Below are 12463 nucleotides of genomic sequence, written 5' to 3'. Positions count from 1 at the left end.
AAGTTATAACTCCGCGCTTTAATTCCACGGAGACACCTACGGCCTGTAAAAGATAGCCATACGGCGTAGGGCCACCCTGAGGCCACCGCAGAAATTCTGCGGCCGCCGCACGTTTCTGTCAATTCAGGGGAGGTACGGCCGCCGTATCCTAGCCGTAGAGCAAATGTGACTTAGGCCTTAGGGACTGCTGTCTGTGTGCAAATGCCTTCCAGATTCGTAACAGTATGGGTTGATTAGGTGGTGTGAGTTGGTTAAGTTTTGTGGGTTAGTTAGAGGAGTGTGGGTTGGTTAGGTTTAGCGAGATGGTTATATGGGAATATGGGATGGTTACGTGGTGTGAGTTGGTTGGGTTTTGCAGGTTGGTTATATGGGAATATAGGATGGTTATGTGGTGTGAGTTGGTTACGTGGTGTGAGTTGGTTACGTGGTGTGAGTTGGTTGGGTTTTGCAGGTTGGTTATATCGGAATATAGGATGGTTATGTGGTGCGAGTTGGTTGGCTTTTGCGGGTTGGTTATATGGGAATATAAGGATGGTTATGTGGTGTGAGTTTGTTAGGTGGTGCGAGTTGGTTGGGTTTTGCAGGTTGGTTATATGGAAATATAGGATGGTTATGTGGTGCGAGTTGGTTCGGTTTTGCGGGTTGGTTGTATGGGAATATAGGATGGTTATGTGGTGTGAGTTGGTTAGGTTTTGTGGGTTCGTTATAAAGGGAATATAGGATGGTTACGTGGTGTGAGTTGGTTCGGTTTTGCGGGTTGGTTGTATGGGAATATAGGATGGTTATGTGGTGCGAGTTGGTTCGGTTTTGCGGGTTGGTTGTATGGGAATATAGGATGGTTATGTGGTGTGAGTTGGTTAGGTTTTGTGGGTTCGTTATAAAGGGAATATAGGATGGTTACGTGGTGTGAGTTGGTTAGGTGGTGTGAGTTGGTTAGGTTTTGCAGGTTGGTTGTATGGGAATATAGGATGGTAATGTGGTGTGAGTTGGTTGGGTTTTGCGGGTTCGTTATAAAGGAATTTAGGATGGTTGTGTGGTGTGAGTTGGCTCGGTCTTGCGGGTTGGTTGTATGGGAATATAGGATGGTTATGTGGTGCGAGTTGGTTCGGTTTTGCGGGTTCGTTATAAAGGAATTTAGGATGGTTATGTGGTGTGAGTTGGTTGGGTTTTACGGGTTCGTTATAAAGGAATTTAGGATGGTTATGTGGTGTGAGTTGGTTCGGTTTTGCGGGTTGGTTGTATGGGAATATAGGATGGTGATGTGGTGTGTGTTGGTTGGGTTTTGCGGGTTCGTCATAAAGGAATTTAGGATGGTTATGTGGTGTGAGTTGGTTGGGTTTTGCGGATTTGTTGTATGGGAATATAGGATGGTTATGTGGTGTGAGTTGGTTGGGTTTTGCGGGTTCGTTGTATAGAAATATAGGATGGTTATGTGGTATGGGATGGTTATGTGGTGTGAGTTGGTTCGGTTTTGCAGTTGGTAATATGGGAATATAGGATGGTTAAATGGTGCGAGTTGGTTCGGTGGTGTGGGTTTGTTCAGTGGTGTGAGTGACTGCCTTTTTATATGTGGCATTAGAGTGCCAATTACAGTTTTCTCAAGGGTATTGACAACTAGAGAGTTCAGAGAAAACCTTACCCACGCATTCTGAGAAAAGAGGACATGGGGAGTGTCTGTGAGTGGCAAATTTGATTGGTTGAGATGACCTAAAATTCCGTAATATATTGTGCAAGTACCATTCTCTTAAACGGAAGGTTTATGAAAGTGACAATAAGGCAATTAGTGTTCGACAGTGTTCACGTATATAATTCGATTGGAATGAAATAAGGTTTTAAAGGTTGTAAAAAAAATAACCTTTTTCGGAAGTTTACTGCTGTTGATGCAGTGTCTTTGGTACCACCTGATTTCGCACGTTACAATTCAAGGAAATTTTTGCACAGTCGGAGGCCATTCGGCCCATCATGCCTGCACCACACCAATACCAGATTTTTAATAAATCCATCAATACCCCTTCACTTCGTGTGCAGCCTTTTGGCTACTATACTGGTACTCATTTCACCGCCCTCAGAAGGACGACAGGTTGAGTCAACCCCATGATGTATTAATTCAGCAGCCAACAGGGCTTGAACTCAGGACCCGAGGATCCCAAGCCACCACCCTAACCACTAAGCCAACACCAGGTTAAAGAACATCATTTCTTCATGCCTGTTATTTGTGTCCTTTATGACGTCCTTATAAACGGTAAGTTTCCTGTTTGGAATGATTTTCAATTTTGTTTGACTGCCCGACAGGCAGAGAGACTAAAATTACGATCTAACTCCTCTGTGTGATTGGGACGAGATTCTGAACAATTTGCCAAATTCAGAGCCAAAGTAGAGAGAGACTGCAGGTTCATTTTCCGATTAATGTTCTGATTCGTGTTCAAAATATAACATTCAATTAAAATTATATAATTCCTTAATCATCAACTGACGTTTGTCGACAAACAGACAAAGTGAACCAATTATTGCTTCACCCCACTTTTCGCTTCACACGCAGCATGGGGTAATGAATCAGGAAATGGTGAACCGGAACCACTTGTTGCTTTCGCTGACCAGGTAGGCCAGATAGAAATCTTCCTGTCTGAAGGAACTCGTGAAAAGCCATCTGGTTATTTTTAACAGGGATTCTTATTCCAGGAGCAAAGAATCCAAGTTATTAATACTGTACTGCTGCCTTCGGCCATGTTTTAAACCACAGTATCTTGGATGTCAGTCGGATGTACTGATTAGTTGAACTCCACCACTGTCGGGAGGAAACTATCTCGATGATCATATCATTTATGACCATTTACTTCACTGCATAAATGTATGAACGAGGAACGAAGATCATCCAACAGGATTTCTTCCAGAATCACCTTGTCTTGCAGAACATCTTACACGCAGAATACATGAAGGTGAATATCATGAAGACATGGTGATGAATGACAGATAATGGAAAGCCGAGAACCGTTGCATACAACTGAGGCTAACTTGGAGAGATCATTTTTCCACATTATGCTAACCGTTGAATGCACAGATCTTGCAAAGTTCTAAACACCTGCTGAATCACTTGCACTCACTATGACGTGACCTTGAAATATCTGCTTCCATCACAAACGGGTCTGAAAATGCTCACCAAATGTTTCCAAAGTGAATACCAAGTAGGTTTTACATTTATACTGTTGTCTGCAGCGTCATAATTCGGACTTTGACATTGCACTGTCGAGTTTAAACATGATAGAAGTGTTGTCAAAACCTAATTACACAAAAAAGTCTCTTACTGATGAAGCCGTTATGGCAGAAACACGGGTACACCGTCCGAAGATGGTACGGATGGGAAGTTGTGGAAATCCCTGTAACGTGTGTACTTGCCCATTTGGGTGGTGATCGATTCAAACTTTTATGAAATAATGCAGTCTGTATGAGGAGGTTTTTCTTAATGATAGCCATCAGGTAGAGATGTCCACAGGTCATGAGATTTAGTCATGGGAGGCACGCTGTTCGTTCCTTAAGGAGGTTACCGGAAGAAAAAATACAAAACTATGATTAAAAAAACATCAACCCCCCCCCCCTCCCTAACATATGAAGAAACGATTAAATGCAAGGGTGCTAAGACAACAAAAGCCTTTATTGGTATTGATAGAAAGAAAGAAAGGCAGGAATGATGGTAATGATCGAAAGAGGAAGCAGAAGAAAAAAAAGGATCATTAAATGTCAACGTGTTTTCCACATGTTTATGTGAAGGATAAGCAAAAGCAAGTTTGTGTGCCATTCTAGGTGGTTATGGCAAGGCATAATTAGCCTAATGTCATTGTCAACCAGAGGCATCACAATGATATTCCGACACTCTGATTAATTACAAGTGTGATGATGATTATTATGATTACATATTCGCTATCATTGTTATCCCAACAACTTACTGAGGGGTGTATGAATTGTACACACACAAACACAGTGCTTATAGAAAGTCGACACCCCCTTTTCAAAATTTTCATCTTTTGTTGCCTTATAACGTGGAATTAAATTGCATTAAATCAGACTTTTTCCACCTTTTATTTACACATCATAACCCACAACTCTCAGGTGAAAAAAACAAATTCTACAAATTTCATGAAATTGATTAAAAATACAAAACTAGAATATCTTGAGTGGATAAGTATCCACTTCCCTCATAATAACAATTATAAACTAGAACGGGCACTCAGTAGAGCGCATACCTTCGCCAACGCTACATTTTGCCCGCCCCCCCCCCCCCCCGCAGAAACCGTTGATTGTGAGGGTATTTAATCCCATAGCACATCTGCCATCTCATATGTGTTATGATGGCTTAAAAACATTAAATTTCCTGTGTCATATCATATATCACAAGATTGGGCATTGAATTCACAACATTTTGGCATTGGTTGCATGCAAATTGGATAAAAATTGACCGCACTATGGCAAAATGACGATTTTGACCTTTTCATGACCTCGACCTTGACCTTTGTACTCTTAATTTTGTAATTGGTATTGGAGTGTGGGGAACAGAACAATCAACATTTTGGTGTTGGTTTCATGCAAATCGGATAAGGATTGACCGTGTTATGACTAAAACCGCACATTTTGCAATGTCGTGACCCCCCTGACCTTTGACTCCCAACCGCTAATAAGGGTTATTACGTCATTGTGTCATGTCACACATCACAAGATGGGGCATTGAATTCTGAACATTTTGGCATTAGTTGCATGCAAATTGGATACAAATTGACCGCGCTATGGTAAAAAGACGATGTTGACCTTTTCATGACCTTGACCTTTGACCTGATCACTCCCAAAATCTAATCAAATGGTCCTCGGATAATAACCAATCATCCCACCAAATTTGCTGCGATTCAGTTTAATACTTTCTGAGTTATGCGAATAACAAACAAACACACATATTCACAAATAAATAAATACACAGCGATCAAAACATAACCTTCGCAACAAAGTTTGCGAAGGTAACAAGAAGCGAATACTTCGATATCGCGCGGCTGGGGGCAGTAAAAGGTGAAGGATGATGATACAATTTTGCAGTTATAAAATTTAAATGTAGACACAGTGAATTAGCATGCATGATGGGTAGAGTTGTGACGTTTGACAAATGTATATTTATAGCCCTCAGATCAAAGGGACGTACGTGGCCATAAGTGTGACAGAAGACGTGACAAGACACAGGACAGAATAGCCAATTATATAACAGCGCGATGTCGCCGTGCTGTAATCTGTCTGTCACCAAAAAAGAGGAAGAAATCACCTCCACAAGACGTTTTAAAAACACTTCTGGTGAAAAACAATGAAGAACGAGAGTTACAACGCTGCGCGTCAACAACAAACGGAACAGGAAGATTATTATCACTTCCTGCTCAGAAAATCAACTTCTGGCATCACACAGAAAACGATTCAGCACAAAAAACGTCGCTCTTCCACATTAACCCCACCCACAATCCACCCGGCAATCTCCGCCTACAATCCACCCGGCAATCTCCGCCCACAATCCACCCGGCAATCTCCGCCCACAATCCACCCGGCAATCTCCGCCCTCAATCCACTCGGCAATCTCATGTGGTTTGTGGCAATCTCATGTGGCAATCACTCGGCCCACAATACACCCAACAATAAGTGTGACAGAAGACACAGGACAGAATAGCCAATTATATAACAGCGCGATGTCACCGCACTGTAATTAGCTCAGGTGTAACCAATGACGTTCAAAATCACACACCAAGTTAATTGGCCTCCACCTGTGTTAAATTGTAGTGATTCTGATTATTTCAGAATAAAATCATCTCATCCTGTAGGTCTCCTCTGCTGGGTAGTGCATTTCACAGCAAAGACTCAACCATGAGCAGCAATGAGCTTTCAAAAGACCTGCAGGATAAAGTTGTGGAAAGGTTCAGATCAGAGGATGGGTATAAAAATATTTCAAAGGCCTTGAATATCCCTTGGAGCACAGTCAAGACGATCATTAAGAAGTGGAAGGCGTATGGTACCACCAAGACCCTGCCTAGATCAGGCCGTCCCTCCAAACTGGATGACCAAACAAGAAGGAAACTGATCAGAGAGACCACTAAGAGGCCAATGGCAACTTTGAAAACACTACATGCCATTATCACAGAAACTGGTCACTTTGTGCATGCGACAAAAATATCCCAAGCATTCCACAAGTCTGGCCTGTACAGGAGGTGGCAATAAGGAAGCCATTACTCAAAAAAGCCCACCTCGAGTCCCATTTGAGGTATCTGGAGATTCTGGAGCCAAGTGGCAAGAAGTTTTGTGGTCTGACAAAACCAAGATGGAACTTTTTGTCCTAAATGCAAAATGTTCCATTTGGCGCAAACCCAACACAGCACATCACCCAAAGAACACCATCCCTACTGTGAAGCATGGTCATGGGGATGTTTCTAATCAGCTGGGGCACTTGTCAGGATTGAAGGGAAAATAGATGAAGCATAAAACTGAAAAATCCTGCCGGAGAAACTGCTGCCCTGCTGAAAAAAAGAAAAGATAAATATCCTTGAGTGGACCAGTCAGCCTGGTGTTGGCTTAGTGGTTAGGGTCCTGAGTTCAATCCCTGCTGGCCACTGAATTAAAATACACCAGGAGGTTGACTCAGCCTGTCATCCTTCTGAGGTCGGCAAAATGAGTACCAGTGTACTGGTAAGGGGGACACTGCATCAGCGGCATAGCCGCGTCCCAACCAATGATGCAACCAGCAGTAATAAGCTGCACTAGAGAGAGAGAGAGAGAGAGAGAGAGAGAGAGAGAGAGAGAGAGAGAGAGAGAGAGAGAGAGAGAGAGAGAGAGAGAGAGAGAGAGAGAGAGAGAGAGAGAGAGAGAGAGAGAGAGAGAGAGAGAGAGAGAGAGAGAGAGAGAGAGAGAGAGAGAGAGAGAGAGAGAGAGAGAGAGAGAGAGAGAGAGAGAGAGAGAGAGAGAGAGAGAGAGAGAGAGAGAGAGAGAGAGAGAGAGAGAGAGAGAGAGAGAGAGAGAGAGAGAGAGAGAGAGAGAGAGAGAGAGAGAGAGAGAGAGAGAGAGAGAGAGAGAGAGAGAGAGAGAGAGAGAGAGAGAGAGAGAGAGAGAGAGAGAGAGAGAGAGAGAGAGAGAGAGAGAGAGAGAGAGAGAGAGAGAGAGAGAGAGAGAGAGAGAGAGAGAGAGAGAGAGAGAGAGAGAGAGAGACAGTCAGAGTCCTGACCCAAATCCAATCAAAATCTGTGGCATGACGAGAAGATTGCTGTCCATCAACACTCCCCATGCAACTTGACTGAACTTGAACAGTTTTGTGCAGAAGAATGGGCAAATATTGCACAATCAAGGTGTGCAAACTTGGTAGAAAACTATCCCTACAGACTCACAGCTCTAATTTCTATCAAAGTTGATTCCACCAAGTATTAACTCAGGCAGGGGGGGGGGTGGACACTTATCCAACCAAGATATTCTAGTTTTGTGCTTTAAATTAATTTTCATGGTAAGCAAGTTTTTCATGTGGTTGTGTGTTTAAAATGGTGCAGCTTTGAATGTCTTTTAAGTGGTGAACAATCTTGAACATCCTCATGGAGGTGACCAACTGTTGTCACTCAAGGAAATGTCAAATTTGTTCAACACCTAATTTTGGAGAATAGCTGGATTACTCTTTGTGAAATTATAGAGGAATTGGATGTCATTGTTGGAAATGTGACAAGTCATTCATTTGCACTGGTGAGTGCAAGGCGGGTACCAAAGGGGAGCTCGCATTTCATCAGCAGGCAACTTGTGTAGCTGTTTCATCAGAACTTGAACATAACCAGAGTAGGGAGATTTTCTTTAGGGGGATTGTTAGAAATGATGACCACTCTGTCCATAATTTCAGGCCATGTGTCAAAGTGAACCAGCACTGAGTGGCGACATTCTTGTTCCCCACTACCCAAAAAATTCACAGGGATTGTCACCTTGTGGTTTTCATCTCTTTAGGGCATCTGGGGGCATCAGGTTTCCAAATGATGATAATGTCAAAACATGTCCCAAAATCATGGCTGCCGAAACGTCTCAAAGATTTCTACATAGATGGCGTCAAGGAACGATCACATCGATGGGACAAGTTCTTACATGCACCTTTAGAAAGACCTGAAGTTTCATCTGCAGTACCTCACTGTAATTACCACTCCATCCCCAAGGCCCCACACATGTGAAGCGAAAAGCAGGGTTGAGCAATTGGTTCATGTCCATCCATCTATCTGTATGTCTGTCTATCTACAAAATGTTAGTTTATGATCGAAGAACAACTTATTAAAATTGAATGTTATATTTTGATCACAAATCGGAAAACAAACCTGCTGAGTAAAACAGAGAGTAATCCTTTTACTCTGTTTGCCTGCCTGGCAGGCAAACAAAATTTAAAATCATTCCAAACAGGAAACTTACTATTTTAAGGACGTCATAAACAACATAAAGGGCATAAAAAACTAATGTAACATGTTGGATAAAGTGGTGTAATGGACACTGCGTCAACGGTGGAAAAATGGCTGTAAATTCCGGAATTTATTTATTTATACGACTTTTACAATCTTTATTTTATTTTAATCAACTTATAAATTTTAACACTGTAGAACATAAATTGCCTTATTATCACTTTCAAGAACCTCCATCTTTGCAGTACTTGGACATGTTCTACAGTGTGGTGCATAACACATGAACACTGCTTCAGTAGTGCGAAACTTCTGGCATTTTCGAACGATCTTTAAAATCACGATTTTATTAAAATTGAAGTATACTAGTACGTGACCCTACGTGCAAACCAAAAAAAAAAAAAAACGTTCAAACCGTGAGCCAGAAACAACCACACAGGCCGTTCCTTCGCTTTCGTAAATTACAACCGGATTGGGGCATTGTGTTTATCTATAAATGTGCATAAGAAATCGAGAAATTATTATAATACAGTACGTCATCACTATCCGGAAGTAGTGCGTGCCCGTACCGAATGTTCACATCAAAGATCGTAAAGTGAAGCAAGATAGCCCACTTGTGCGCAACCGCGTTTGATTCGGTGAAGTACGCAATGGAGCAGAACGGCGGCCATTTTAGCAAGCAAGCGAGCTGCTTTCTTGGTTGTAGTTCGACTGCTGTATCGATCGCGGAGTAGGAGGCAGGAGAGGGGCGGGAAAGAGTGTAAGGCGATGATACATTAGCCATGAACAAGACAGTTTCTTTTTATCACAAATGAAATTACACAAAATAAGAAGAGATGAGATAGAAGAAAGGGAGAGAAAGAGAGAAATTAGGATGGAGAAATAGAGAAGAAGAGAAGCTAACAGCTAAAAAAAGAAAAGGCAAATTGAGAGAGGAAAGGATAAAAATCAAAGCCCAAACATGCAGAAAGTATATTATTCTTACCTGGAGACATAAATATCTACTATATAAATGGCAGTCCTGTCTGTCCGTCTGTTTTTTTGTAACGAATAAGTTCCTTGACCAGTGAACCGATCTTGATGAAACTTTACACATATATAGAACTAACATTCAGCTCCAGGATGCACTAAGTGGCTTTCCATAATATATATATATATATATATATATATATATATATATATATATATATATATATATATATATATATATATTAAATAAAATTTCCATTAGAAAAAAATGGCTTTCGAATAGTGCGTCGGTGTATTAATCATAACAAAAGGCTTCATGGTTAAAAAGGATAGGGTTTTTTGAAATACAAAATGTTCATATTCGTTGACTTTTTAAACATACACATTCTCCTGTTATTTGAATTCTCAAACTGCACGTGCACGGCAACAGCTAACTGCTGATAGATCTGCTCATGAAAGAGCCAAGCAAGCAGAGTCGGCTGCAGAGAGAGAGAGTCAGGCGAGAGGAGCACAAAACTCACGTTCCAGCTTTCTAGGTCCGGGTTTTGGCAGGACATCAAGGACAGTTGCCACTGCTACTAGAAACATTGAGTGGCTCAAGGCCGCCTTCAACTATGACCTCTCTGAGGATTACGGCAGCATAAAGCCTTCCTTCCATAAATCTGAGGAATAAAAGAAGCCTTCCTAATTTTCTCCATACAACGAATGCCTCAGTCTAACTAGCGTGAGGAAAATAGGGCAAATTTCCCGGGTATTACCGGGTACTTCAGCTAGTATATATATATATATATATATATATATATATATATATATATATATATATATATATATATATATATATATATATATATATCATCATCATCAAAAGAAGTCATGCAACATAATCTGTATGATAAATATCACCTTCCAAGAAAGTAGCCTTCAAAGTAACTATTTAGGCATGGGGAGAAATCCATGGAGGGAGGCAAGGGTCAACACACACACACACACACACACACACACACACACACACACACACACACACACACACACACACACACACACACACACACACACACACACACGCACACACACACACACACACACACAATATCAAAATGATTGCCGTACACGTAAATATGGAAGAATTTCTATTTAAACTTCATAACCTTATAATATATTTACAAATGCCTTTGTATTCCAATTACAGTATATCTTTCTTTTCCTTTACAAGTCCTCATTTTCCAGTGTCTTCATTCATGCATATGGATTTACTTCACCAGAAAAAAAAGAAAAGTTATGTGTCATTGGCAAATGTACTTTTAAACGCTTGCCTGCAATGATTTTTCACACATTTTACAGGTGGAAATGAAACTTACAGTCCCCATGCTGAACATTGCATCATCTCCTGACAATTAATGAAAAGATAAATTATTTTCAATTATTTGCACTACATTAAGTCGGTATTAGATCAAAATATTAGATGCACAGGTGTCCATGTATTTAAACATTCCACTGTTCATATACATTTCAATGTCTTGTACAATTTTAAATCCTATCCCAACAATGTACTTGTATGTAATACATCACGACAGCAGAAATGAATGATCTGTTTGTTTTCCCTCGTTTTGCTACAGAGCCATGTGCTTGGATGAACATTAGATTCTATAAAGGTCTGCAATATATGTTATTACATGCAAATATCATGAAACCATTATTAAATCAGATTAATGATCTTAATTAAACAAGAACTGCAGTACCCATACATTTGCATGTACATCAAATATAGATAAATGTAGGCTGGAGTTCAAATCATGCAGATCACAGAGTATGAAAGAACTTGTCCGAGAAAGCATTCTGAGACATGAATCACTCCTTCCAAGCATTTACACTGGATATATTAGTACATGTATATGAAGCTCAAAGGGGTTAAAGGGATTCTGGTAGAGTGAAATCCATGTTTATGGATTTATGGGCTGTACTATACAAAAAGATGATGATGGTCATAACTGAAATATTCAGTAAGCTTTGACTTAAAAAAAGCGCAAATTCATTAGAATGCATCTTAATGTACCCTGCCCCAGGCAAGAAATTAAGATCACCAGAAACAAAATAAAAATTATTATTACTCGTGTTCACAAGCCACTCTGGTGGTAATAATTCCGGGTTGTTGGCAGCACAAGCTCGCTCTGCCTGCTTGCTAAAATGGCCGCCGAGGGCGTCCATTGGATACTTCACTGTTTCGCACGAGTGGGCTATCTTGCTCCACATCATTCCACGAATTATCGTTTGCATTGAAGTAACAACTGCTGCGATACTTCCACACACAGAGTTAATTAAAATCCAAATTTAAATCAAGTTTACCTCCCTGTCTTTGCTTGCCATGACATTCGTTGCCATTGACCATTGCCACTCCAACGCCACGGTAACTGAGGCACCGATCGATCCCCATCGTGACCGGCACGGCACGTGACGTCATCGTCGGCCGGCCGCGCACCGACCTACGCGAAGTTAAGTCCTCACTGTCCGGAAGTTCGCATATCGCAGTTACGATTATTCGCAATTTAGTTTTAATGATCAATTATACAATTAGCGCCAACGTATTTTGCCTTTTTTCGAAATGTCATCGCAAGGAAAAACACAAAGAGAAGCGAAGAGAAAAAAAAAAGAAAAAAAGAACGTACTTGCAAAAAAAACAACTTTCAAGCAAACTCACAGTCTGTTCCTCCGCTTTCGTAAACGACGACTGGATTGGGGCATTGTGTTTATCTATAAATGCGCATAAGAAATCGAGAAATTATTAGAATACAGTAAGTCATCTCTATCCGGAAGTCAGTACATTGTAACCCGTAATGGCGAACGCGGCTGAGCTTCCCTTCCCCATCGGCCACGCCCACACAACAACGTGTCTTACCATTGGTTGGTAAATAAATGGCCATAACTTGGGAAGCTCTTGTTCGATTAATATCAAACCTTGAATAGGCACATACTCAGGTCCCCAGCAATATACCTGGCAAGTTTCAATTAGATCGGACCAGTGGTTGTCGAGAAACAGCGGTCACACACACACACACACACACACACACACACACACA

At 41.1% G+C, this 12463-nt stretch overlaps 1 long non-coding RNA gene across 1 annotated transcript in view; it reads right to left on the bottom strand.

Moving 5' to 3' along the window:
* The window catches only part of LOC147028340 (uncharacterized), a 50972-nt gene extending 38909 nt beyond the window's left edge, over positions 1-12063 (bottom strand). Inside the window, exon 1 of the long non-coding RNA XR_015057522.1 lies at positions 11733-12063. This is a non-coding gene — a long non-coding RNA (uncharacterized LOC147028340). The remainder of the gene's footprint in view (positions 1-11732) is intronic.
* Positions 12064-12463: the final 400 nt, after the last annotated feature.

The sequence above is a fragment of the Eptatretus burgeri genome, chromosome 4 (genome assembly GCF_056783735.1).
Source record: "Eptatretus burgeri isolate ZD-2024b chromosome 4, Ebu_testis_v1, whole genome shotgun sequence".
Lineage (NCBI taxonomy): Eukaryota > Metazoa > Chordata > Myxini > Myxiniformes > Myxinidae > Eptatretus > Eptatretus burgeri.
The sequence above is the reverse complement of the archived record's forward strand: the minus strand, read 5'-3'. Positions and strand labels throughout refer to the sequence as shown.